General features: G+C 63.3%; 1 protein-coding gene across 6 annotated transcripts in view; it reads right to left on the bottom strand.

The window, feature by feature from the left end:
- The window catches only part of RNF144A (ring finger protein 144A), a 52,777-nt gene extending 25,652 nt beyond the window's left edge, over positions 1-27,125 (bottom strand). The window contains exon 1 of one of the 6 annotated variants that reach the window (XM_054728339.1): positions 27,088-27,125. The gene's annotated coding sequence lies outside the window, so the exon portion shown is untranslated. Of the gene's footprint in view, positions 1-5,220; positions 5,314-25,474; positions 25,507-25,910; positions 25,927-26,214; positions 26,363-27,087 lie in introns of those variants that run through there. The other 5 variants (XM_054728344.1, XM_054728341.1, XM_054728342.1 and 2 more) reach the window with 5 other exon arrangements.
- Positions 27,126-27,588: the final 463 nt, after the last annotated feature.

The following is a 27,588-nucleotide window of genomic DNA, read 5'->3' as shown; positions in this document are numbered from 1 at the left end:
TCCCACTGGCTTCACGTGGCCAAACTGGAAAAGGGGCGAAGGACTGAACAGACAGACAGACAGACGGCCCCGGCTCAACGTCACGCATCATCAGGGACACGCAAATCAGCACCACACCCGGCACCGCCTCACCCGTCGGCACGACCGTCACGACGACGACACAGAACGTCAGCGCTGGCGAGGCTGTGGGGCGGGACCCGCCTGCGCCGTCTGTGGGCCGGAGCCGGCACGGCCTGGCGTCTCCTCAAAATGTTAGACGCGGCCCCACCGCCGACCCCGCGGCCCCACCGCCGACCCCGCGGCCCCCCGGCGTGATGTAAAGGAAGCGACCTCGCTAACGGGAACGGGCGTCTGTGCCGCGGCCACCGCAGCCTCAGTCACAGTGGCCGAGACGCGGACACGCCCAGCGTCGGCGGACAGACGGACGGACAGGGAAGAGGTGCGTGTACGTCAGGGGCTGCTGTTCAGCCTTGAAGGAGCAGGACCCGCTGCCGCCTGCGCCCACAGGACGCCCTGAGGGTCTGGGCCGGGAGGGGAGTTCTGGCTCTTCTCCGGGCTCCTGGGCTCCTGCTCAGAGGGGCTCCCACACGCCCGTCTGTGTGTGTGCTTTCCACCGTCACCGCCCGCCACGGTGTCCACGGCTGTGGCTCAGACCCTGAGGGTCCAGACCACGTGGCCTGAGGGTCTGTCTGCTCAGGCTCGCCTCGCGCCTCCCTGTGCAGGCACCACAGGTCTCGGTGGGGAGGGGGGAGGGGGCGCTCACACTGAGCCCCCGTCGCCTCGGCTTGGCTGTGTCCTGTGCCCACACCCTCCGAGGTTCACAGCAGTCAGAGAAAAGCTTAAAGCAGAGACCGCCCGTTTCCTCGTTCCTCCCTCACGGCCCAAGCGCGCAGCCTTGCAGATGACAGGTGACCTTGCCGATGACAGACAGGTGACCTTGCCGATGACAGACAGGTGACCTTGCTGATGACAGGTGACCTTGCAGATGACAGGTGACCTTGCAGATGACTGACAGGTGACCTTGCAGATGACTGACAGGTGACCTTGCAGATGACAGACAGGTGACCTTGCCGATGACAGGTGCGCGGTGAATGTCCGCTGCCCAGTGTGTCTGCGGACATCGCCCGTCCCAGGGAGCGGGTCCTCCTGCCTCGGCCTCCCGGCCGCTCCAGCGGGCGTGGGAACGCTGAGAGGCTCCGGCTCCGAGGCGAGAGGGCGGGGCCTCGCCCGGCACACAGAGAGTGACCGGCGCTCAAACCAAACGAACAAGGAGCGAGGACTGTAAAGTGACAAACAGACACTGCAACGGAGACACATGTGGTTTTCACGCTTTATCTTCACGGAACCTGCGGCCACAGCAGCTCAGAACGGCCCCTGGAAATCTGGAAGCATCGCTGGCCGACCCCTCGGCCGCTCGAGGCCCAGAGCTGAGCGGTTGCTGACCGTTTCCGCTCTGGTCGGAGCCGAAGGACCCGAGCGGCAGGGCCAGGGACGGCGGGCTGTGCAGACGCCGCGGCCGGGGGCGGAGTCAGGCCCAGGCCCGATTCTCCGGAGATTGCTTTAGGTTTGTTGTTGTTTTTACTCATCACGTTCTTCACTCGAGGAAAACAAAACAAAACTCTCAGACGTCGCTCCTGGACCACAGGACGAGGGGCCGGTGGCTCCGTCCACGGAGACCTTCCCGTCAGCCTCAGCGCCGGGAAACAGCGCAGGCCCCGCCACAGGCCCCTGTCCGGTGGGTCGGCCTCCCCCACACGAGTCTGTAAGGAGGGAGCCGGCGCTGCTGCAGGCCTGGCATTGGCTGCAGACAGGCTGGGGGAGGGAGCGAGGGGCAGCTGAGCGCCAGGGGCCTGCAGGGGCTGCGCCGGGCGCTGCAGTGACCTCCTGACACCCCAGGGGATGTCTCCCCTCCTCCCCGCCCCCCGGAGCAGTGAGCGCCCTGAGCAGCGGTCCCCTCGGACCAGCCTCTCACGGGGCCCCCTCTGCTTGGCCCCGGGGTTCGGCAGCCCCTGACCTCCTGAGCTAGACACACTCACACATCGAGGGCGTTCCAGTCGTGGCCCCCCGCTTCCGGGGCGCTTACAGCTGCCAGGCGACCCCTCTGTGCGCCCTCTTTCCAGAGGACTTCCCACGCCTCCCCTCGCCCCCCGAAACCGTCAGCCCCCTCCTCTGCCATGACTTTGTTTCCATTTCACGAAGAGAACAGAAGCCGCCGGAAGACCGCACAGCCTCCTGCTGTGAGTGCCCCCGGCCGGCACCCACATGTCCGTCAGTCCATCCCCCCAGGAACTGTCTGCGTCCCCCCAGCGTCCACATCCCCCCTGTGCCAGACGCACCTCTCTCTCCGCTCAAGAACCTCTCTTGGCGACCCTCGGCCCCCAGAGCCCCCGTCATTCCCACCGGAGTGTGCATATACCGCCAACGCCCCACCGCGGGGCTCAGGGGGTGGGCGTCGACCCAGGCACCAGGAGGTCACGGTCCGACTCCCGCTCAGGGCACATGCCAGGTTTTGGGCCTGATCCCCAGTGGGGGGCGTGCAGGAGGCAGCCCATCCATGATTCTCTCTCATCACTGATGTTTCTCTCTCTCTCCCCCCCTCCCTACCTCTCTGAAATCAATAAAAATGAGTATTAAAAAAATATATGTCCTATATAATAAAGAGCTAATATGCAAATGGCCCTCACGCTGTAATGGCTCAGACACTCAACAATGGGGAGGGAGGAATGGGGACCAGCCAGGCTGTGGCCCGGGAGAGGGACAAGCCGCCCACCCACGGTCCCCTGCAGCTGCGGCTGGTCCGGGCGAAGCCAGCCCGGGTCTGGGTGCCTGCAACTGGCCGGAGGAGGGAATCCTGGGTCCCGGGTGCGGGGCGAGGCAGAGGCAGTTAGGGGTGATCAGGGGCAATCAGGCCAGCAGGGGAGCAGTTAGGGGCGATCAGGCAGGCAGGGGAGCTGTTAGGGGCGATCAGGAAGGCAGGCAGAAGGGTTTGGGGCGATCAGGCAGGCAGACAGGTGAGCAGTTAGGAGCCAGGGGTCACGGATTGCGAGAGGCAGTTGGACATCCCCCGAGGGGTCCCAGATTGGAGAGGGTGCAGGCCGGGCTGAGGGACCCCCGACCCCCCCCCCCCCGTGCACAAATTTCGTGCACCGGGCCTCTAGTCTAAAAATAAAAATAAATAAATAAATGACTAACGCTCCCCAAGAAACACGATCCTGTGGCCTCATTTAGCCCCTGCCCAGCTCCCCTCTCGGAAGCGGTGGCAGCCATCCGTGTCCCGATGCTCCCCTCCACCCTCCCCTCCAAACCCACACCAGCTGGGCGTGCTGCCGCAGCCGCCGAACCCACATGGCATCTCACCGTGTTTGCCAAAGCCACCGCTGAGCTGCAGGCGCGGCGCCAACGCCCAGCGCCCGGCCCCCGCTCACCCGGCCCATCGGGACACGGCTCCTCGCCCCGCCCGCCTGGGGCCATTTCCTGGGGCTCCCGACAGCCACACTCCGGGACCCCGCCTCTCGGTCCGCTCCCCCTGGGTCTCCCCTGCTGGCTTTGCTTCTGGACCTCAGGAAGCGGAAGGGCCCAGGGCCCAGACCTCCCCCCTTCCCCTCTCGCTGGGACCTCATCTCACCTCACCCTTTAAACGTCACCCACGACTCCCAGCCCGGCCACGGTCTCCAGCGCACGTGTGGGCACGACCGCCACGCAGCCTCCCCGTGGGCATCCGCCACGCAGCCTCCCGGTGGGCGTCCCGTCGTCCCAAACGCGACATGTTCAGAACGGGGCTCCCGCCCTCTTGGCGCCTAAACCGTCTCCACCTGCAGGCTTGCCCACCTCAGGCGGCGACAGCTTCATCCGAAACCCATGACACCGCCTACACTTCCTCCCACGCCGCCATCTGCCGGAGCGCAAGGCTGATCCGCAGACGCACCCAGAACGGCCACACTCCCCACCTCGGCTCGCGGGGGAGCAGGCCCGCTCTCTGTCGTCTGAATCGCCCCGGGCGTCAATGGAGCTCTCCAATGGCCTCTAACTGTCCCCGACCCGCGCCCCCCCCCCCCGCCACCCCCGGCCTGGGCTATCACCAATGCAGAGGCTGGGGTGAGGCCATGAACGTGGGTGCAAATCCCGTCCCTCCTCTGCTTCACCCTTGCACCCACTTCCCATCGTAAAACCTCGGCTCCCCCGAGAATCGGCAAGGCCAGGTAAGGGGTTCCTGCGAGCCCTGAGGACACGCCCGGGCTCACTGCTCCCACGCCCCCCCCAGTACCCCCCCTGCCCCCGACGCTGCCCCGCCCACTCGCTGGTGTGGTGGGGCCACGGCCCCGGCCCTGCCTCCTTCTCCCTGCAACACTCCTGCTCCCGACACTAAACAGCGACTCCCAGCTTCCCACGCTCCTTAAATCCATGGTCAACGTCGCCTTCCAGCCCCTTCCATTTAAAGCTACGCCCGGCCCTTTCTCTCTCCTCCACACGCCATGGAACACAGCGTGTCACCTGCTGCTGCCTGCTGCCCGTGGCATCGGCCTGTCCCTCCCTGCCTGTCCCCTCCCCCCGCCCCTCACGCCGAGAGCAGGGCTCGTGTCTGTGTCCCTGGATTCCGAGTCAGAGGAGCGCCCGGCACGGCCAGGAGCCCAGCCCGCACGCCCTCCATGAACAAGGAGCCGGTCAGGCCCCAGACGCACCCTCTGGCCTTCCGACCCTGCTCCCTGGCCTCCGGCACGCGGCACCGTGCTCCCAGGCTGTGAGGAGCCGGGCGTGAGGGCCTGCGTGGGGATCTTTACAAAACGTCACCGTAACAGCACACACACCACACACTGCGCCGAGGTCCCGCCTCACAGTCGTCCCGGGACGGGGCTGGGCCACGGCTCCTATGGTGTGGCTCGCGTGGTGTGGAGACGCACTTACTGGTAGGCCTTCCGTCTTCCCCGGCCACGGCCTGCGAGTCCACTAACACAGCGGTCGGCAAACTCTTTAGTCCACAGAGCCAAATACCAACAGCACAACGACTGACATTTCTTTTGAGAGCCACATTTTTTAAACTTAAACTTCTTCTAACGCCACTTCTTCAACATAGACTCGCCCAGGCCGTGGTATTTTGTGGAAGAGCCACACTCAAGGGGCCAGAGAGCCGCATGTGGCTCGCGAGCCACTGTTTGCCGACCACTGCACTAAGAAGACGGCAATGAAGCTTTGCCAATTCAAACCCTCCAAAGGCCAAGTTACCTCTGAGAAGCCCGGGGAGGAGGAGACGGACTGTCTTCTGGCCAAATCCTGGTGTCCAGGCGTGCCGGCATTCAGGTGTGCCGGGTCCGGATGTGCCGGGTCCGGATGTGCCGGGTCCGGCTGTGCCGGGTCCAGATGTGCCGGGTCCGGATGTGCCGGGTCCGGATGTGCCGGGTCCGGATGTGCTGGGTCCGGATGTGCCGGGTCCAGACGTGCCGGGTCCAGCTGTGCCGGGTCCAGGTGTGCCGGGTCCGGATGTGCCGGGTCCAGGTGTGCCGGGTCCAGGTGTGCCGGGTCCAGGTGTGCCGGGTCCAGGTGTGCCGGGTCCGGATGTGCCGGGTCCAGGCGTGCCGGGTCCAGGTGTGCCGGGTCCAGGCGTGCCGGGTCCGGATGTGCCGGGTCCGGATGTGCCGGGTCCGGATGTGCTGGGTCCGGATGTGCCGGGTCCAGGTGTGCCAGGTCCAGGTGTGCCGGGTCCAGGTGTGCCGGGTCCGGATGTGCCGGGTCCAGGCGTGCCGGGTCCAGATGTGCCGGGTCCAGGTGTGCCGGGTCCAGGCGTGCTGGGTCCGGATGTGCCGGGTCCAGGCGTGCCGGGTCCAGGCGTGCCCGTGTGCAGCGGTGCCTCAGCGGGCTCCTCCCCTCATGCCCGGCCACGCGTGTGGAGAAGTGGGACAAGGCCTCCGGCACCGCAGCGTGTCTCGGCCAGCAGGCCACCGAGCACCTGGGAACAGGAGGGCACGGGGCTCAGAGAGCGGCCTGCAGGGGGAAGGGAGCGCACGGCCGTCCCGCGGCTGCATCCGTGTGCACAGGTCACCCCGCCAAGCCAGCCTGGCGCCAACACGCACCGAACATTCCGTCAGCCTCCTACACAGACCTGTGACGGGCCGCCGGGCCTCACGTTACAGGAATGGACCAAAGGGGCCCTCGTCCACCTATCTGATCGGCAGCGACTGGGAATTCTGCGGCCGAATAAAAATTCAGTATTGTTCACTGCGGTGAAGGGAGACTTCCGCTTACTTCTCAGGAATATAACAACGGGCGCCGTTTGGAAAACCACCTGGAAGTGGGTAAAATATAAACCACACACACCTTTGACCCCCACATGCCACCTGAGAATTCACGCTATGCCTGGCCTGGCACCAACGTGTCATAGGTAACTAACAGCATATCCTTGGCAGCACCGAGGAGCCATGACGGGGGACACGTGGAGTAAGACATGTAGTGTCACCCCCGTGAGTGAGAATGAGCTCGACCCCCAGGTGTCGGTAGGAACTGGTGTCGAAGATCGAACAGCAAAAAAAGAAAAGGCGTCGCAGAAAGCAATGCCTATAAATCCAACTTGTGAACACACATATTGGGGAAACGCTGACACCCCTAATTTTTCTAGAATTAAAAAAACAGAAGGAAAGCCGGTAGAAAATCGCTTCCTCTCCACCTGGCCCCTCTCTGGCCCCATTTTCTTCGCTGCTGCCCAGGTTACGGCGTGTTTCCAGCTGAAGGTTTTGGTGTGTGTGACCCTGAGCTACACACACCGAGAGAAAGGAATTGCTTTCCGCGGACCTCACAGAAGATCCACAATGAAGCAGGGTAAGCCCTCCTCCGGAAAACTGCTGTTGGAACTACTCCGTCATTCTCAGACAGTCCCTTATTCTGTAGGTCAACTCTTATTTTTAGATAGTCCCTTACCCTGGGAAATAACTGTTGTTGTTTAAGTAATAGGAAAAGATAAACTTAACTGTCTGACCTTGCAAGCTAGCCGTCTAAGGCAGTGGTCGGCAAACTCATTCGCCAACAGAGCCAAATATCAACAGTGCAGCGATTGACATTTCTTTTGAGAGCCGAAAACCGACTTCTGCGCATGGGCCACGAAGTTTCAGTCGCACTGTCCGTGCGCGCCTGCACGTGGTATTTTGTGGAAGAGCCACACTCAAGGGGCCAAAGAGCCACATGTGGCTCGCGAGCCGCAGTTTGCCGACCACTGATAATAATTCCCATATTCTCATGCCAAGTGTTAGCTCACTGTGACCTCAAGGTTGCAAACTGTTTGTAACCACCACCTACACTGAGCTCTTTGTGAAATCTGCAGACAGAGAAGCTCGAGGAGCATAAATACGGGAGACCTCCTGCATGTTGTTTGCTCAGAGATTTGGAAGCGACACCTCCCTCGGGGCCGCGCCATCGACGACTCCTAATTAACGGGCTCATGGCGGCGCCCTGCGTCTCGCCGGCTGACTCACGCTACAACCGTGAGCGCAGCCTGTCGCCGCCTCTGCACCAACACTCCACGGAAAGCCCCCCCCATCCCCCCACTCCGCATTCTGGGCTCGGGAGCCCCTCCTCAGCCCGGGGCTGCTGGGTGTCCCCCCAGGTGAGTCCCAGAGCTCTTCCTTCTCCTCCTGCCTCCCTCCCTCTCCGTCCACCACGAGTGGCCGGCACCGACGCCTGCCCCGGAGCCAGAGCCCACGCCTCCACTGCCGGACCCGCAGGACACGGGGAGCCCCTCGGCCCTCCCAGCCTCTCGCGCTCCAGGCGGAGGCTGTCTCGTGGCTGCCGCTGAATCCCAAGCCCCAACTTCGAACATCCCCGGAGCTCCCCGTGAGCCAGCGTCCGCAGCCTTCCGTGGAGGACTCCGCACGCGGGATCCGTGTGACGTGCAGATGAATGGAGGTCTTGTCCGGCCCCCACAAAGCTGCCTCTGTTCACGGCCCTGCACACCAACGGCTGGCACGCGGGAGACAGAGGCCCTCAGTCTCCCTTCCCGTGGCCCTGCCCAGCGACGCCACGTCTGCCTGCTCCGGGGGCGGGGGGGGGGGGGGGCCACGGGTCACCGGCTGCTCGGGACAGAGCGCACTCGCCAGCTCGCTGGCCGCCAGTTCACGACAGGAGCTGTATTCTCATTCTCTCGCGGTGATGAGGGCGTGGGGCTAATTCTGCCATCGCCCGCGTCAAAGAAATGACTCTCGAAAGTGAGTCTGATTGGGAGGCACTGAAGCATCCGTCTTAGATAAACACTGCTGTTTGAAATGTTAACCCGGCTATTTGGCTTCTGTAAATGCTTGTTTGCTTCAATAACAAGGAGAATGAGACGACTCCCACTTCGGAGAGGCCATTAAACCTTCCCCGGACAAAGTTATCGGTGCTGGCGCCAGGCCAGGCCTCTGGTTGAGGTCTCAAGGCCCAGCACATAGGGGCTCTTTAAGAACTTGCAAAGGGGGCCGGAAACACCCCATATTTAGGAGACAAAGAAGGTAAAAACATATAAATAGAGCAAGTTCCTCCATGTGGGAGCCCAGGATTGGAGAGACATTTTCCTCGGGACCCGCGCGTCATCGATGTGACTGCATCTCTCTAGGTGTTGCTTGGCTCCTCTCCGGTTTTCGGTGACAGCGTCAGCCGGCTCCCACAGAGCCCGCGGACTGGCCCCACCGCCACTGAGCGGGGCTCAGACTAAGGCTTCTCATCACAGAGGCGTGTCCCCAGCGAGGAGGCGGTTTCTTTGGGGTGGGGGGCTCCTCTCACCCGGCCGCCCGTCTCGAACGCGGAGAACTCAGAACACGTGTCCTCCGACGACGCGGTTTTGAAAGGGAGTACGGCAGGTTTGTCTGTGGTGACAAGAAAAACCTTCACATTAAACAGGAAAAGGAGCCATAGGTCGCAGTTTGCCACTGAAAACCTAGTTCCCACGACCAGCTACCTCAGGCTCAGCGACCTCCAGCAGCACAAACCCACACTGCATGCCAACAGGCAAGAAACGTCACAGCCCGGGGAGGCGGAGCAGCATCCGGACCTGACTGAGCTGTGGCCCCGGTGCTGGAATTACTGGCATCAGACAAAGGATTTCGACGACCACGATTAACACACGCACGAAGGGCTCTCCTGGAAAAGGCAGAGAAAATGCAGCAGGAAATGGGTTACAGAAGCAGAAAGATGGAATTAAAAGCAATGATCTCAGCCCTGGCCGGTGTGGCTCAGTGGATAGAGCGTCGGCCTGCGGACTGAAGGGTCCCAGGTTCGATTCCGGTCAAGGGCATGTACCTTGGTTGCGGGCACATCCCCAGTAGGAGGTGTGCAGGAGGCGGCTGATCGATGTTTCTCTCTCATCGATGTTTCTAACTCTCTATCCCTCTCCCTCCTCTCTGTAAAAAAATCAATAAAATATTTAAGAAAATAACGATCTCAGTAAACGCCAGAATGAAGACATGGGCAGGAATGGAGAAAGCTGTGTTAGGCTCACCAACAGACGGACACAGCCAGGAGGAAGACCAGTGAGCCTGAGCTGAGGGCAACGGAAAATTCCCGGGTTATAAACAACAACCACCCACAGAATTAATATATATATATATACACACACACACACCCCAAGGTAACTTCAAAATGTGCACGATATGCGCGCCTGGACACTCAGAAGGAAGAGAAAGAGAGAACGGGGCAGAAAAACATTTGAAGCAAGAACGGCCAAGAGTTTTCCCAAACCAACGACAGAGGCCACACCGCAGCTTCAGGGCGTTCGCAGGACACCGAGCAGGACAAATACCGAAAGTGCGCATCGAGGCCTCGCATGTTCAGCTGCAAAAGCCAGACACGGGACTCCTGGAGGAGTGAGAAGAACTGGACCTGATTTCTCTTCGGAAACCACACAAGCAAACAAACCGAAGGTAACAGACGGAAAGCAGCTGCAAGCACGGTAGGTATTCAGCAGCGACAGCAATAACCACTTTAAGTGTGAATAATCTCAATATGCCAGTTACAATACAGAGGTTTCCAGAATGGAAAAGAAAAAAGTAAGACTTAACTACATGTTGTCTGAAGAAACACACTTCAAATAGGAAGACGGGTTAACAGCAAAAATAACCATGTGTTAGGTGATTATAACACACTAGAGGCCCGGTGCATGAAATTCGTGCACTGGGGGGGGGGTGTCCCTCAGCCCAGCCTGCACCCTCTCCAATCTGGGACCCCTCGGGGGATGTCCGACTGCTGGTTTAGGCCCGATCCCACAGGGGTCGGACCGGCAGTCGGACATCCCTCTCCCAAGCCAGGACTGCTGGCTCCTAACCACTCGCCTGCCTGCCTGCCTGATTGCCCCTAACCACTCCCCTGCTGGCATGATTGACACCTAACTGCTCCCCTGCCGGCCTGATCACCCCAAACTGCCCTCCCCTGCAGGCCTGATTGCCCCCAACTGCCCTCCCCTGCCGGCCTGATCACCCCCAACTGCCCTCCCCTGCCGGCCTGATCACCCCAAACTGCCCTCCCCTGCCGGCCTGGTTGCCCCCAACTGCCCTCCCCTGCCGGCCATCTTGTGACAATGTGGGGGCGGCCATCTTGTGACAATGTGGGGGCGGCCATCTTGTGACAACATGGGGGCGGCCATCTTGTGATGCAAGAGCATGAGGGTCAATTTGCATATCACCTCTTTATTATATAGGATTATTATATAGGAGGCTGGATGAGGGAAATGAATGACAGCTGGAAGGGATGAAGGCAGACGTAACATGCTAATTCCAAGCAAAAAAAAAAAAAAAGCTGGAATCATTTCATTCGTTTCAGACGAAGCCGACTTCAGAGCAAGGAAATCCTCAGGGACAGAGGCGGCTGCCTGCCGATGAGGGTCGTTTCTCCAAGAAGACAAAGCACCACCAAACGCACGCACCTACCCACAGAGCATCGGAACACACAGCGCCACGAGGCGGACCTGGCGGAGCAGCAGCCCGTCACCGCGACCCTCCGAGGCCCCCCACTCTGCTCCGTCCCCGACAGACCCAGGCGCAGACCGTCAGCGCGAGCACGCTGACCTGGACAGCACGGACCATCGGCTTGATCCCTCTGACACACAGAGCGCTCCTCCAGCCACGCCGGGACACACAACCGCTCCTCTAGCTCCTGCGGAACGTTCCAGGCCGCGGAACACATCCGAACGGGTCGTAAAACAGAACAGCGATCAGACAAAGGAAGCTTCCCCATCCAAACGGCTCTCGTCCAGGAACCCCTCGCTGGGAAATCGCTGGGGAACCCCCAAACATCTGGAGGGCACACAGCACGTCCGCAAGTAACGCACGGGCCAGAGAGCGCGTCTCTAGGGAGCCCGGTGAACTCGGGGAAATAACAAGGCGGCGGACGGCAGTGAGCGGCAGGCCGCGGACGGCACGTGTCGGAAGAGAAGGAAGATCTAAGACCAGCACCCCGAGCTTCCCGTTCGGGAATCGGAGCAAGAAGAGCCACGTCAGCCGAAAGCAAGCCGAGGAAAAGCCGTGTGAACACGGGAGCAGAATCGGCAGAATCAGCGACGTCGCACGCAGGGGAACGGGAGAGCCGAACCACAAAGCCACGAGCTGGCTCTGTGACAGATCGGTAACAGGACAGCGCGGGCGGGAGCGCCCTGGAGGTCGGGGCGGCAGCAGCCGCGGGGCCAGAGCCTGCCAGGCCAGGAGGAGGTGTGTGAAGCTCAGCCCACGGCCCCGGGTCTGCCGTCTCCACCAGCAACGCCACGGGCTCCTGGCATTCTCGCTGGAAACCGAGAGGAAAGCCGCAGTCAGAGGAGAGAAGGGCGGGAAGAAGGGGCGATGGCGTCGTTCCGTGCGGCCGCCCCGTCCCGCGTTCGCCGCGAAGCCATGGAGAACAGGAACGCTCTCGGTGGGGCTAACGCGTTCCATCCTGGCGGACCGGAGGGCCGGATGTCATCCGACCAGGAAATGGCTTCCAGATGGACTCTGAGCGCAAGGGGGCGTCTGCCCAATTCCCAGAGCCTCCCCCCCCCCCCGCCGCCCCCCTCCTCCCATCTGGCCCATGGCTGCCTCCCTCCCCCGGAACTCCAAGGGCGACCCGTGCATCTGCCGCCGGAGAGGCCTTCAACGTTCCTGCTTAGATGGTCTCAGGCCTGCAACGCTTTTTAAAAGACTTTATGGATCGACTCCTCAGAGGCGCCCCGAAGAAAGAAGTCTCCCTGGAACCGCTCCCACTTTCTGGATGGACAAATGGGGACACGGACAGGTTACAGCAGCGGTTCTCAGCCTTCCTAATGCCGTGACCCTCTAACACAGCTCCTCATGCGGTGGTGACCCCCAACCATAACATTACTTTCGTTGCTACTTCATAACTGTAATTTTCCTACTGTTAATGAATCGTAATGTAAAATAAATATCTGTGTTTTCCGATGGTCTTAGGCTCTACAGCGGCGGCCCACAGGTTGAGAACGGCGAGCAGGGCGTCACCACCACGTGAGGGACTGTATTAAAGGGTCGCGGCATGAGGGAGGTTGAGAACCGCTGGGTTCAAGGTCTCGGCGGCATCTGGGATGGGGTCTGAGGTCCCGTGGCCTTCAGCTCCGACGGCGACCGCAGTCACGAGGCTCCGCGCGAGGCGGCCGGGGCAGGGGCAGAGCAAGCCTGAAGGGGCCCCTCCAGGGAAAACGCGGGCCCTCGCCCGGCTCTGGTGTTTATCCGTAAGCGGAGGGCTTCCTGTCCGAGAATCACTCGTTTCCCCCCCTCAAACCCTCCGCAGCCCAACGCCCCGGAGACACGGGGCCCACTTCCATGTTGGAATGTGTGTTGTTGCTTACGGAGTAATAACACGTGTGTGGTGGTAGGCGGTAATAACACGTGTGTGCTGGTAGGCAGTACTAACGTGTGTGCTGGTAGGCAGTACTAACACGTGTGTGCTGGTAGGCGGCAATAACACGTGTGTGCTGGTAGGCGGTAATAACACGTGTGTGCTGGTAGGCGGTAATAACACGTGTGTGCTGGTAGGCAGTAATAACACGTGTGTGCTGGTAGGCGGTAATAACACGTGTGTGATAGGCAGTAATAACACGTGTGTGCTGGTAGGCGGTAATAACACGTGTGTGGTGGTAGGCGGTAATAACACGTGTGTGCTGGTAGGCGGTAATAACACGTGTGTGCTGGTAGGCAGTAATAACACGTGTGTGGTGGTAGGCGGTAATAACACGTGTGTGCTGGTAGGCGGTAATAACACGTGTGTGCTGGTAGGCGGTAATAACACATGTGTGCTGGTAGGCAGTAATAACACGTGTGTGCTGGTAGGCGGTAATAACACGTGTGTGCTGGTAGGCGGTACTAACGTGTGTGCTGGTAGGCGGTAATAACACGTGTGTGCTGGTAGGCGGTAATAACACGTGTGTGCTGGTAGGCGGTACTAACGTGTGTGCTGGTAGGCGGTAATAACACATGTGTGCTGGTAGGCAGTAATAACAAGTGTGTGCTGGTAGGCGGTAATAACACGTGTGTGCTGGTAGGCAGTAATAACAAGTGTGTGCTGGTAGGCGGTAATAACACGTGTGTGCTGGTAGGCGGTACTAACGTGTGTGCTGGTAGGCAGTAATAACACGTGTGTGCTGGTAGGCAGTAATAACAAGTGTGTGCTGGTAGGCGGTAATAACACGTGTGTGCTGGTAGGCAGTAATAACACGTGTGTGCTGGTAGGCAGTACTAACGTGTGTGCTGGTAGGCAGTAATAACACGTGTGTGCTGGTAGGCAGTAATAACAAGTGTGTGCTGGTAGGCGGTAATAACACGTGTGTGCTGGTAGGCAGTACTAACGTGTGTGCTGGTAGGCGGTAATAACACGTGTGTGCTGGTAGGCAGTAATAACAAGTGTGTGCTGGTAGGCGGTAATAACACGTGTGTGCTGGTAGGCAGTAATAACACGTGTGTGGTGGTAGGCGGTAATAACACGTGTGTGCTGGTAGGCGCTAATAACACGTGTGTGCTGGTAGGCGGTAATAACACATGTGTGCTGGTAGGCAGTAATAACACGTGTGTGCTGGTAGGCGGTAATAACACGTGTGTGCTGGTAGGCAGTAATAACAAGTGTGTGCTGGTAGGCGGTAATAACACGTGTGTGCTGGTAGGCGGTACTAACGTGTGTGCTGGTAGGCAGTAATAACACGTGTGTGCTGGTAGGCAGTAATAACAAGTGTGTGCTGGTAGGCGGTAATAACACGTGTGTGCTGGTAGGCAGTAATAACACGTGTGTGCTGGTAGGCAGTACTAACGTGTGTGCTGGTAGGCAGTAATAACACGTGTGTGCTGGTAGGCAGTAATAACAAGTGTGTGCTGGTAGGCGGTAATAACACGTGTGTGCTGGTAGGCAGTAATAACACGTGTGTGCTGGTAGGCAGTACTAACGTGTGTGCTGGTAGGCAGTAATAACAAGTGTGTGCTGGTAGGCGGTAACAACACGTGTGTGCTGGTAGGCAGTACTAACGTGTGTGCTGGTAGGCAGTAATAACACGTGTGCTGGTAGGCAGTACTAACTGTGTGCTGGTAGGCAGTAATAACACGTGTGTGCTGGTAGGCAGTAATAACAAGTGTGTGCTGGTAGGCGGTAATAACACGTGTGTGCTTGTAGGCAGTAATAACACGTGTGTGCTGGTAGGCAGTACTAACGTGTGTGCTGGTAGGCAGTAATAACACGTGTGTGGTGGTAGGCAGTAATAACAAGTGTGTGCTGGTAGGCGGTAATAACACGTGTGTGCTTGTAGGCAGTAATAACACGTGTGTGCTGGTAGGCAGTACTAACGTGTGTGCTGGTAGGCAGTAATAACACGTGTGTGGTGGTAGGCAGTAATAACACGTGTGTGGTGGTAGGCGGTAATAACACGTGTGTGCTGGTAGGCAGTACTAACGTGTGTGCTGGTAGGCAGTACTAACACGTGTGTGCTGGTAGGCGGCAATAACACGTGTGTGCTGGTAGGCGGCAATAACACGTGTGTGCTGGTAGGCAGTACTAACACGTGTGCGCTGGCAGGCAGCATGAAGAAGGAACACTGTAACTGAAATCATCATTTCACCTCACCGTGAACTGTCAGCGCAGTAAACAAATGAGACGCAGCAGGAAGTCCCGGTCCTGAGGCCGATGGGGCCGATGGCACACCGCCAGCCTCAGCCCTGCTCTCCCTTCGCGGGGTGGCGGGAACAAACCCACCCCCGCGCCCACAAGCTCCGAAACCCCGGGAGTCGCGGCGTCAGATGGACGCGTTCCCAGGCTGTCCGCGTGAGGCTGCCGTCTGTTTAAAAGGAGAGGAGAGAGGTGAGCGCCCGGCATTTACCGACACCTCCTGGAGCCACATCCCCGCAGAGGTCGTCTGAGGTCCCCCAGAGGCACAGGAGTCGGCATCTGTCCTGAGGCCCCGCACCCCCACCCCCACCCCCACCCCCAGGCCCCCGAGCCGCCCTCCCGCCGAGGCCGGGATTGATGCCGAAAGCCTTCCTGCCCCGAGGCGGGCGCACTTCATCTTCCAGCAAATGTTCCTCCTCGCTCATTCGCCTCAGAAAACAATCACAAACTCAGTGTCGTGTTGACCACGAAGATTCCTATCTGGTGACCCGAGGTGTCGTCCACAGAACTGAGCTTGGGGCTGGATGATGTCAGAGGTGTAGGGAGCTTGGGGCTGGATGATGTCAGAAGGTGAAGGGAGCTTGGGGCTGGATGATGTCAGAAGGTGTAGGGAGCTTGGGGCTGGATGATGTCAGAAGGTGAAGGGAGCTTGGGGCTGGATGATGTCAGAAGGGGCAGGGAGCTTAGGGCTGGATGATGTCAGAAGGTGAAGGGAGCTTGGGGCTGGATGATGTCAGAAGGTGTAGGGAGCTTGGGGCTGGATGATGTCAGAAGGGGCAGGGAGCTTAGGGCTGGATGATGTCAGAAGGGGCAGGGAGCTTGGGGCTGGATGATGTCAGAAGGTGAAGGGAGCTTGGGGCTGGATGATGTCAGAAGGTGTAGGGAGTGGCTACAGGGCTAAGCCTCAGACTAACCTGCTGGCAAAGCCGCAAACCAGTCCCCGCTTGGAGGGCACAGCCCTCTCAGCATCATTAAGCCTGACCTTATGACCTCCCTGGATCCTCCTGGGGAGCTGATGGGCTGCGGGAGGTGTAGCAGGTGCTGCCAAAACCAGTGAAACTCACAGGAACATGTAACTATGGCAACCACCACCTTGTTACCCCTGGCTACAAAATAAAGGCTCAGCTTGCCGTCTGGATCTGTTCTGTGGCCTCAGCCAGGCACAGGAGATCCACCTAGACCAGTGGTCAGCAAACTCATTCGTCAACAGAGCAACAAACCGCGGCGGCTCACAAGCCGCAGTTTGCCGACCACTGACCTAGACCCAGCTTGTTCTCTTTGTCTGTCTTTGCTTCATTCATGCCAGGCCCCCCTCAGGCTCGCCGAACCCTTGGCTGTGCTGGCGCGGCACAATAAGGCATCGCCAGTGCCCTCCAGGGCAGACCCGTGTGGAACGGAAGTCAAAACCGCGCACACCACCTCGCAGCTCCCCACGAGGCCTTCCTCGGTGGCCGCTACCACCACCGCTGGCTTCGCCCGGGTGTCGGTTCATGGAGGTCAGAGCCTTTAGCCCCCGATGTGGTGCCTGGGGCAGGGTCTCCTGTGGTCATTGTCCTGAGAAAACAGCCTTCTCCTTTTTTTATAATTAATTCTGTTATTGGTTAATCACAGCTGACATCCCATGCTTGATTGGTGTCGAGTGTACAGATAATGGTTAGACATTTATATCACTTACAAAGCCATCCTTCCGGTCTTCAGAGCTTTGATTAAAAAAAAAAATATATATATATATATATATATATATATATATATATATATATATATATCACACACACACACACATGCGCACACACACACACACACATACACACGCGCGCGCGCGCACACACACACACACACACACACACACACACACACGGAATGTAGTTAAAAGTTTGAGGCATGGCCCTGGATGGTTTGGCTCAGTGTTTAGAGCTTCGGCCTTCAGACTGAAGGGTCCCGGGTTTGATTCTGGTCCAGGGCAGAACCTTGGTTGGGGACTGACTCCCGGCCCTCATCGGGGGCACGTGCAGGAGGCGACCAGTGATGTGTCTCTCTCACATCGATGTTTCTCTCTCTGTCTCTCCCCTCCCTTCCACTCTCCCTAAAAAACCAATGGGAAAATATCCCCGGGTGAGGATTAACAAAAGAATAAAAGTCTGAGGCACTGAAGCTGGGGATTCAAAGACGAGTAAGACCCCCCGCCCCCTGCAGGACGTTCACCCCACGAGCGCGGCTGAGTCACCCCAGGCCTCATGCTCCGCAGGGAGAGCTGGAGGAAGACGGCGCGTGGACGGCAGTTCGGTTCAGGGGTGTTTTGCTTCCAGCGGCCACACTGGCATCGCGCCAGGTCCCACAAAGGCCCCTTCACCATCTCAGGGTGAACACAACTTCCTGTCACTGGGCCTTGGGTGTCAGGTGACCCCGGGACACGTATGAAGACACGCTGACATCAATCCCGGTGCCGAGGTCTTTCACACTCGGGAGCTAACACGCCTCCAGGATCTAAAAACACCCGACTCTGCAGCACCCGGGGCCTCGGTGCCGCGCCCGCTGTGTCCGGGGTGACGGGACGCAGGCTCGGGGTCACGCACGACGTGCCGGAGCAGCTCAGGGACGTGGGGAGGCCTGACGGGGCCCACGGAGCTCCCGGGAGCGACAGGGAATCCCGGATGGACCAGAACGACCTTCAGGAGCAGCTGAGTGAGGCCGGCTGCGGGAAGAGCAGGGGTTCGGGGGCAGGGGTGCCCTGGGGCCCAGACCACAGGGGACTGTCCGCCGGCCACACGGAGAGCTGGCCCAGAGAGCCACGCCGCCAAGAAGCGGAAGAAGCAAGCGCTGGCCGTTGCCCGGAAGGAGGTGACGGCGGGAGCCTGAGACACTGCCTGCCGAGGGGGCTCTGGGGCTGCCGGGGCGCACACGTACGGGCAGAACCCGGCGGCGCGGGTGAGCGTCGCCCTAGGAACCAGGAGGTCACGCTTCAATTCCCGGCCGGGGCACGGGCCCGGGTCGCAGGCTCCATCCCGTGTGGGGCGAGCAGGAGGCAGCCGGTCCATGATTCCCTCTCTCGGTGGACGTTTCTGTCTCCCTCTCCCTTCCTCTCTGAAATCAATAAACACACATTTTTAAAAACCAACACATACAGGCAGCGCCCAGCAGCCGCTCTGAGCTGGGCGCTCAGGCACACCGCCCGCCGCCAGCGAGGAGGCGGCCCCGGCTCTCCGGCCGAGCGGGACCACCGTCCGGCTGTTGGCGCCGAATAAACACCGTTCCCCTCTCACCGCACCCGAGCGGGAGACTCCTGCTGGCGCTCAACTGCCCATCAGTTGACAGAGGCCTGGAGGCGGCGCCAGCGGGCACCCGGGCGCGCTCCGTCCCTCAGGGAAGGCAGGGTGGCCGGCCAGGTGCGGGGTGGGGCAGGAGTGGGGGGAGTTCACCAAGAACAGACCCTGCGGGGCGGCCCCTCCACTGGTCGCCAGTGGCACCCGCTCCGGGGAAGGCCTGGTGGGGGCACTGGACTTGGCAGGCGGGCGGGGAGAGGACACCGTTCAGGGGAACCCTCTGGGAGCTGTAAGTCGGGGGGCGGAGGGGGGACGCTCCGGGGGAAAGACACGAGGAGAACCTGTCAGCTAACCGATGGGAAGCTCCAGGTCACGGGAACATTCAAGGGGCTTTGTAAAGAAACGTGACTTCATCGAACCCAAACCCCGCGCTTTTCACCTAAGAAAACACACCCAAGGGCTTTTGTATCTGAATTGACGCCGCGTTGAGCTGAGCCGGTGAACAGCTGAGTCCGAACAACCCGAGGTGCAGGGAAGAGGGGCCTCCAGCCCCGTCGGCAGGATTCCCCGGCGTACCCACCGAACTCGAGGCGAGACGAGAACCGGCGGGCGGCAGTGACAACGCAGCAGGAAGCGGCCCGGCCTGCACCCGTCCCGGCCGGCCCCTCCCCGGCGGCCGGGCCCCTGCAGGGCCAGAGGGGCCAGAGCCTGCTGACCACACGGAACATACTTCCCCGGTCCCTGCAGCCCCGCAGCCCAAGGCAACATGCCAGCCAGCGTGTCGTTCCGTGTTCTGGGGTCCACACTGCCAAGAAGGTGCAGCACACGGGAAAAGCCATGTGAGCACGTGTGTCACTTAAGCCGACAGAGGCGGGCCGCACCCCGTCAGCGTGCAGTCCGGGTGCAGGTCCTCACCCCGGGTCTTGGGGCGCTGTGGCGCCTCCCCCTCTCCCGCCCAGTGGCCTCGGCACAGCCACCGGCCACGGGCTCAGCACCCCGCGGGGAGAGTGGCCGCCGCCGGCACAGCCCGCTCTCGGGGTGCACCCTTGGCCTGCCTGTCCTGGGCCGGCTCCCGCTGCCCTGCCCCCCCAGATACACACAGGCCTTGAGCGCGCAGCCCTACCCCCAGCCCGCGGGCACGGACAAGGCCCCGGGCGCGGCAGAGCCGTTCCTCTGGGACAAAGCGGGACCTGCGGCCCGTGGCCAGGACGGAGCGAAAACAAGGTCACCGCCCAGGGCCAGGGCGTCGGGCCCAGGGAGAAGGAATCCGGGAGTGACCACAGCGTTCACAGATAAGGGGTGCGCCCCTCGGCCCCTCCCGGCATGAAGGGCGCGTTCCTCTAAGAACACGGTGCGCCTGGCGCGGCCCGCACGCTCCGGGGGGGGAGGCGGGGGGGGCCTGGGCGGGATTCAGTGAGCGGCTGGACAGCACGCGCCTCGGACGTTGAGCTGGTTTGCGAAGAGGAGAAACGGGCACTGAGCCACGTTGTGGGTCCCACTTCCTGATCCCACAAGTTTGAGAGGTCGACACCTGTCCTGCCGCTTACAGGCCACCCCCCACCTCGTTCTCGCCGACCCCCCCCCCCCCGCCCCCGCCGGCCTCACCGCACTGTGTTCCTCCATCTGCCTCCCAAAGGCTGCGGCCACACGCACGGACAAAGGAAGAATGTGAACGGGGGAGATCGTTCCTGGACTCGAACGTGTTTGAAGGGAGAAGGCGCCTGATGTGCCGCAAACGTTTCCCGGCACCTACTATGCGCCAGGCACTGTGCCGGCGGCAAGGGACACGGCGCTGAGCCCAGCAGGACTGCGAGGTCCTGGCCCCCACTGCACCCCAAGCCGCAGACGCTCACAGCTTACGGCACGGCACCAAGGACACGGGCCGCGGCACGGCACCAAGGACACGGGCCGCGGCACGGGGTCTGGACCCCGCCGGCCAGGGGGGCGAGGCGGACAGCTCATGAACGCGCAGTCGGCCTCGCCCACACGGGGCCGGTCCTGTCCAGGGCGGCCCCGCTCCTCCCGCTCCCGGGCGTTGCCATGAAGCCCAGTGCCTCCGGAAAAGCCGGTTCCTTCCCGGTAACAGGGACAGCGGTGGCCGGCCCCGACCCCCCCACCCGTCCTGCAGCCTGACACGCCGACGGGAGCCCGCAGCCCCGGAGAGCCAGCTGGGCCCGGGCCGCCCTCAGAGGCAAAGGTAACAAGCGAAGGTGGGCGGAGCCACACAGGGCGTCCGGTCTCGGTGACAGCGCCGAGCCGCTGGACCGCGCCGGCCACCACGCCTGCCTTCAGCATCCCGTCGCCGAGGACACGGAAAGCCCGTGCCGGGCCGTGCCGTGCTGGTGCTCTGTCCGGCCAGACACACGGTGACATACATGGCCGTCCGTGCGAACACGCGCTACGGACCCTGGCAGGTGGGTGTGGGGGGCTGAACTCCGAACCCCAGGGTCTGCGAGGGGACCTTGTTCAGGTCTTTGCAGGTGAGCGAGTTACCACACGGTCCATAGAGCGGCCCCACTCCAAGGGACGGTGACCCGGAGTTTCTGCCCGTCGTAGCCTATTCCGATGATCTTTTTTAAAAAATACCTTTTTATTGATTTCAGAGAGGAGGGAGAGGGAGAGAGAAACATCAAGGATGAGAGAGAACCATGGATCGGCTGCCTCCTGCACGCTCCCTACTGGGGATGGAGCCCGCAACCTGGGCCTGTGCCCTGACCGTGACCTCCTGGTTCACAGGTCAACACTCAATCACCGAGCCACACCGGCCGGGCGGGCGGGCGGACGATCTTGAACAACATCCCACAGATGGGAGGGGGCTTATCAGCGGGACTCTCATTCCTCCCAGTTTCGGAGGCCGGAGCCGGAGCCGGAGCCGGAGCCGGAGCCGGAGCCCGAGTGGGAATGCTCTTCCTGCTGACAGCCCGCACCTCACCGTGTCCCCACGGGACGGAGGGGCTGGGTCCCCTTGATAACGGCGCCCACGGCCTCCACACCCATCACACGGGGGGTCGGGCTGGGACCCGTGAACTGGGGACACAGCGCACTCCTGCAGCCGGGCCTGCACGTGAGCACGAGGGGCGGCGGGAGGCTACCAGTGAGCACGCCTAGCACCCCCACGCAGAGGCGGTTTTGGGGTCCCCGAGCTGACGGAACAAAGATGCCCCTTCCTGCCTCTCTGGCCCGTCCGGCCCTGTCCACCCTCCCCGGCCGCCCACCACCGCCCGCCGGGCTCCCAGGGAGGAAGGACTGGGGTCCCGCAGCGCGAGCCGCCGTCTCCTCCTCGCGGGGACGGGCCTGCCAAGCCATCGGGGGACACGGACAGTGTGGGCCCCGCTTCAGGGCCTGGCGCCAGCTCTGAGGTCTGCCGGGCGCCCCTGCGCTCCCCGTCCCCACCCCGGGGTGCCCGCCCCAGGCGCCCGCCCTGCTGGCCTCTGCGCTGAGGAAACGCGTCCTGGGGCTGTTCGCTTCCTGGGTTCTCACTCGGGAGCCATGGCCCGGCTCCGCGAGCCTCCCGCCGCTCTGCCTGCCTCCTGAGGCTGCCCGACCGGGGAGCCAGAGGGTTCGGGGAGACGGAGCTGCGCAGCCACCACGACGGGGAGCCCCGCACAGGAAGTCCCCGCACAGGAAGTCCCCGCACAGGAAGCGCCACGGGAACCCACGCCGCCCTGCGCTGACCGGGCGAACCTCTTTCTAGGAGCTCCGCCGCCTGTCCCCCCTCCCCAGGGCACCCCAGCCTCGTCGGGCTGCCAGCCACACGCCCTCCTGTCCCCACCCCCGCCCTGACCGCCCCCCCCCCATCCTCAGGAACAAACCCTCCGTGGTCCCCACCTCCGGGCTCTTCTGCCAGCACGCGCTCCCCCTCTCCGCCGGCCCATCCGCCCAGCCCGCCCCATGCACGCCAGCCTCCGCCAGGCACCTCCTCACCGAGGCCTGGCACACACCGGGGTGGGCACCTCCTCACCGAGGCCTGGCACACACCGGGGTGGGCACCTCCTCACCGAGGCCTGGCACACACCGGGGTGGGCACCTCCTCACCGAGGCCTGGCACACACCGGGGAGGGCACCTCCTCACCGAGGCCTGGCACACACCGGGGTGGGCACCTCCTCACCGAGGCCTGGCACACACCGGGGAGGGCACCTCCTCACCGAGGCCTGGCACACACCGGGGAGGGCACCTCCTCACCGAGGCCTGGCACACACCGGGGAGGGCACCTCTTCCCTCAGCTGTCTCCCCTGCTGGACTAGAGCCCCGAGGGCGAGGCCAAGGCCCCCCCCGCCTCATCGCCCCCTACACCCCAGAGTGCCCCACGCGACCTGCCACCTCCAGGCGGCAACGCAGGCCACTGTCCGTGAGGCGAGAGGGGTGCTGCCTGCTGCTCACACGGCCACAGGACCCAGGACGGCGGGGGTCCTGCCGCCTCCCAGCCAGGGCTGCGCCCTCAGCAGGTCTGCAGCTCCGTCCCGAGCCCCCACCCGCCCCCACCCGCCCCCACCGCGCCAGCGGGGGCCACGCAGGGAGGTGAGACGCGCCACGGTCCCGGCTGGGTCCTGAGGGGCACAGGCTCCACCTTCAGCCCCGAGCCCAGCAGGTGGGCGAGCAGTGGCTCCCATGTAACCTCTTCCTTAACTAGGGGAAGGCGTCCCGGTGAGGGCAATGCCGCCGGGGGGGAGGGGGCTGGCGTCCCGGTGAGGGCAATGCCGCCAGGAGGGGGGGGGGGGGCTGGCGTCCCGGTGAGGGCAATGCCACCGGGGGGGGGGGGGGGCTGGCGTCCCGGTGAGGGCAATGCCGCCGGGAGGGAGGGGGGGGGGGGGGCTGGCGTCCCGGTGAGGGCAATGCCGCCAGGAGGGGGAGGGGGGGCTGGCGTCCCGGTGAGGGCAATGCCACCAGGGGGGGGAGCTGGAGTCCCGGTGAGGGCAATGCCGCCAGGAGGGGGGGGCCTGGCGTCCCGGTGAGGGCAATGCCGCCAGGAGGGTGGGGGGAGGGGGGGCTGGCGTCCCGGTGAGGGCAATGCCACGGGGGGGGGGGGGGGCCCAGAACGATGGCCTCAAGTGGCTGCGAGGCTTCGGGAACGGCTCCTTCCACACGGCTCTTGGGCTCCCAGCAGGAAGTTACCCCGTGACCGCGGAGAGGCTGGTCCGTCTGCCTTAGCAGCACCCACTCTGTTCTGGCCTCGGGGCCGCCCTGCTGTCCCGCACCCCAGGAATCCGGGGTCCCTCCTGGCCAGGCGCCTGGGAAGCGTCTGCAGCCCAACAGCACCCTCGGTGGCCGGGACTCCTAGATCCACGGGCGGCTGACCGCCCCGACCCCTCCGTCCTGAGCGCCCAGGAGAGCGGAGGCCAGGCTGGGCCGGCGCAGCCCTCGTGTGGCCGGGTCCCTGACCGCGACTCTGAGCCGACCGTGTCCTCGCGGTCCCCAGGGGGGGCTGGGCAAGGAGCCCCTCCGACCGCCGGGCTCTGGGATCCTGGCTGGGACAGGCCTCCTCCGGCCTCTCCCACAAAGGAAGGCGGCCGGCCGGCCTGGCTCAGGGGTTGAGCGCTGACCTAGGAACCAGGAGGTCACGGTTCGATTCCGGTCAGGGCACAGGCCCAGGCTGTGGGCTCCATCCCCAGGAGGGGGCGTGCAGGAGGCAGCCGATGGATCAATGATTCCCTCTCATCACTGATGTTCCTCTCTCTCTCTCTCTCCCTTCCTCTCTGACGTCAATAAAAAAATTTTTAAAAAGAAAGAAAGGCTCCTGGCCCTGCCGAGCGGCACGTCTTCCCCCCCCCCCCCACTGAGAGGCGTCAGCGGCGTCAGCTGACCGTGGGGGTCTCACACCGCGGAGGCAGCCGCACTCCAGGGCGCCCCGTGGGGCCACACACGCTCGGAGCCCTGGCCGAGCACCGCCCGCAGCGTGGGAACCTGACCGTGCTGCTTCCTGTCCCAGCCCCGCTCGCCTGGGCGCCCGCATCCGTCTCCCGCGCCCGCAGCTCGGCGCCCGCACTGAGGTCACCCCTTCACTTCCCTTCCAGGTTACTGACAGGAGACCAGGCCCCCTTAAACACACAGACTGCCGCCCGGCCCGAGTGGCTCGGTGAGCGTCGACCTATGACCCAGGAGGTCACGGGTTCGATTCCCGGTCAGGGCACAGGCCCGGGTAGTGGGCTCCATCCCCAGGAGGGGGCGTGCAGAAGGCAGCCGATCCGTGATTCCCCCTCATCATGGATGTTTCTCTCTCTCTCCCTCTCCCTTCCTCTCTGACATCAATAAAAACATATTTTTTTAAAAACTGAGTTATAACCATATAAACTCCCAAACGCCAACTGGGCCGAACCGGGACGTTTTCCCTGCCGTCAGAATGAGGTCATGTGCACCCCGTTTTCCCACGAGGACCTGGGTCCAGGCCTGACCCGCTGAGCAGCAGTGAGGGCGGGGGGAGTCGGATTCTGAGGCTCGCAGTCCGCACCCCCTCCCTCCACTCAGCCGCAGTCACGGCAGGGCCAGCTCGCCCCTCTCCTCCTCCACAGCCCTCAATGGGCCCACTCCACAGGCTCAAGACCAGGTCGCCCGGAATCCACAGGTTCCGTGACCTCTTCCCCTCTGACCTTTCTGGGCATAACCTCTTTGCACTCTTTAAAAAATAACGAAACAAAACCTAGACACGAGGGAGCTGCAAAGACGGGGTGCCTCTTGCCAGGGCTGGGGGAGCCACACACCACAGCCTGCCTGCCGGGCCCCAGGACCTGGGCCAGGGCCCCCCACACCCGTGCCCCTCCCCTCCTCCTCTGCCTGGGCAGCCCTCGCCAGGGCCCTTCCTGCCATCCGCAGGGGCCCACCTGCAAGCTCCCCCCCCCCCCCCAGCCCGGGCCTCCCCTCCGGCCTCCCCTCCGGCCTCCCCTCCAGCCTCCCCTCCGGCCTCCCCTCCGGCCTCCCCTCCGGCCTCCCCTCCCCTCCAGCAGCCCCCAGGCCTGGGCACCGCCTCCCCGGGGCCTTTCCCTTACAAGCACCTCTGCGGGCTGGGAGCGCTCCCCTAGGGCGGCCCTTCCCCACCCCCCGGAAGGAGCTAGATTTGGGGTCACCTCTTAGTGCAGGTGCCCACCCTCCGCCCCCCAGGGCAGCAGGCCCGCAGGGTCCCTGGTCTCATCACTCTCTCCCTCACCTGCTCCCACCTGGAGCAGGAAACCAGCCGCTGAATGGATTTTTTTCTCTTTTTTTGGAATTGGGGGGGGGGGGGGGGGAGAGAGAGACAGAGCGGGCGGGGGGGAGCGCACACATTTGGGGTGACCCTCTGAGCCTCCCCATGGAGATTATTCGGGTGCAAGAAGGAACCCCTTTCTCCCGTGACCTGGAGCGCCAGGTGCGCACAAGCCCCGCCGGCTGGAGGCCCCGATGGGCGGTGGGGAGACCCGCCGGGGACGTCCCCGCCCCTCAGAGCGGAGCGGCTCGGCGGGAGGCAGGTGGCCAGGTCCCCGGGGCGCCAGGGGGGTGCGGTGCGTAGCGGGTGCCCTGGGTCCCGCCGCCTCCCCGCGCCCCTGGTGCCGCCCCAGCCCTCGCCCTCCGCGGCCTGCGCGCCCCGCCGGCACCGCGCCGCCCACCCGCCGGAGCCGGAGCCGGGAGCCGGGAGCCGGGAGCCGGGAGCCGGGAGCCGGGAGCCGGGAGCCGGGAGCCGGGAGCCGCGCGCGGGCTGAGGAGGGGGGACCCGCGCTCCCCAAGTGGCCGCGCGCAGAGGCCCCCGCGGGGCGGGGCGGGGCGGCCGGGCCAGGGGGGCGCCCGGGAACGGAGCCCACGGTCCCGCCAGCACCGCGGCCCCGCACGCCGGACCGCTCCCCGCGCCCCATCCCCGGGCCCGGCCGCGCCCCGCGCCCCGGATGCCGACACAAAGGAACGCGCGTCACCCACCTGGCCCCGCGCGCCGGCCCGGGCTCCTGGCTCCTGCTCGGCCGCCGTAGGCTCCGAACGCTCCGCCGAGTCCGGTGCGGCGGGAGGGTGTGCGCCCGGGTCCGCCGCCTGCGCCCCGCCGCCCGCAGCCGCCTCGGGGCGCGCCCGGCCTCCAGCGGGGCGGCGGCGCGAACGGCACAAAGACGGGGCGCGGAGCTCCGGCCCCCGCCCGCCGCGCAGCGCCCCCTGCCGCCCGCCCTGCGCACCACGCGGCCCGCTTCCCCCGGGGAACAGGAGGGGCCTCCCCGGCCCGGAGCCCGCCCAGGAGCCGACGTACACCCCAGAGAAGAGCCGGGGGCCGAGCGGAGCTCTGAGCCGGGCACGGCCGCCTGCAGGGTCACCCAGGCCGGGCGCAGGGGGCCCGCCCTCCGCTTCCTAGAAGGCAGTCCGCGATGCCAAGGCCCCGGAGGGGGGTCTGAGCCGGCGGGGGGGAGAAGTGGGTGCCCGCCCGGCCGGCGTGGCTCAGGGGTGAACTTCGACCTCTGAACCTGGAGGTCACGGTTTGATTCCCAGTCAGGGCACGTTCCGGGGCTACAGGCTTGACCCCCAGGAGAGGGTGTGCAGGAGGCAGCCAATCAATGACTCTCTCATCATGGATGTTTCTCTCTCTCCTTCTCCCTTCCTCTCCGAAATCAATTAAAAAGCCACAACCACTACATTAAAAAAAAAAAAAAAAAAAGGAGGAAGGAAGGAAGAGAAAGAAAGACATGGGTGCCTGATGAGAGGCCCTCCCTCTGCCAGGTCACATGAGCTTCCCCCTCTGCACCCCCCCATCCCACCGCCTGGCTGCTCTGAGCATGGAGAGGGGGGCCCCCTGCATGGTCCCCTGACTACCTGAGGTCCGGACAGAGCCGTCCCCTCCCTGCCCTGAGGCTCCTGCTGTCTGTGGGAGCGGAGGGGCTGGGAGGGGCTGGTGACAGGCGGCCTTTTAGCCGAGGGCAGGCCCTGAGCGCTCCCCAGGCATCCACGCACTTTCCGGCCGCGGGCAGAGCCAGGGACACGTGGCGCATGTTGTCAATGGACCCTGACGGGAGTGCCCTGCTGGGCGGAGGCCGAGACCACACTCGAGGCGCCTGGCCTGGCAGGGTCCCTGCCAACAGGAAGTGGGCGCCGCCGAGAGCGCATTCCCAAGAGGCGGGGCCACGAGTCCACCGCCCGAGGTTTAACACGGGAAAAGGGGGTGGCGGGGCGTGGGCTTCACCCACTGAGCAGGGCTCGGGTGGGACCGGGCAGGTGTGACGGTTGCTATGGCGCCTCGTGCCGACCCAACCGCGTGACCAGAGGGTCGGGACCCTCAGTCCCATCCCTGACCTTCAAGGAGGGGAGAGGGCTGGG

Source organism: Eptesicus fuscus, chromosome 16, assembly GCF_027574615.1.
Source record: "Eptesicus fuscus isolate TK198812 chromosome 16, DD_ASM_mEF_20220401, whole genome shotgun sequence".
NCBI classification, from domain to species: Eukaryota; Metazoa; Chordata; class Mammalia; order Chiroptera; family Vespertilionidae; genus Eptesicus; species Eptesicus fuscus.
Note: the sequence above shows the minus strand (reverse complement) of the source record. Positions and strands in the feature narration are given on the sequence as shown.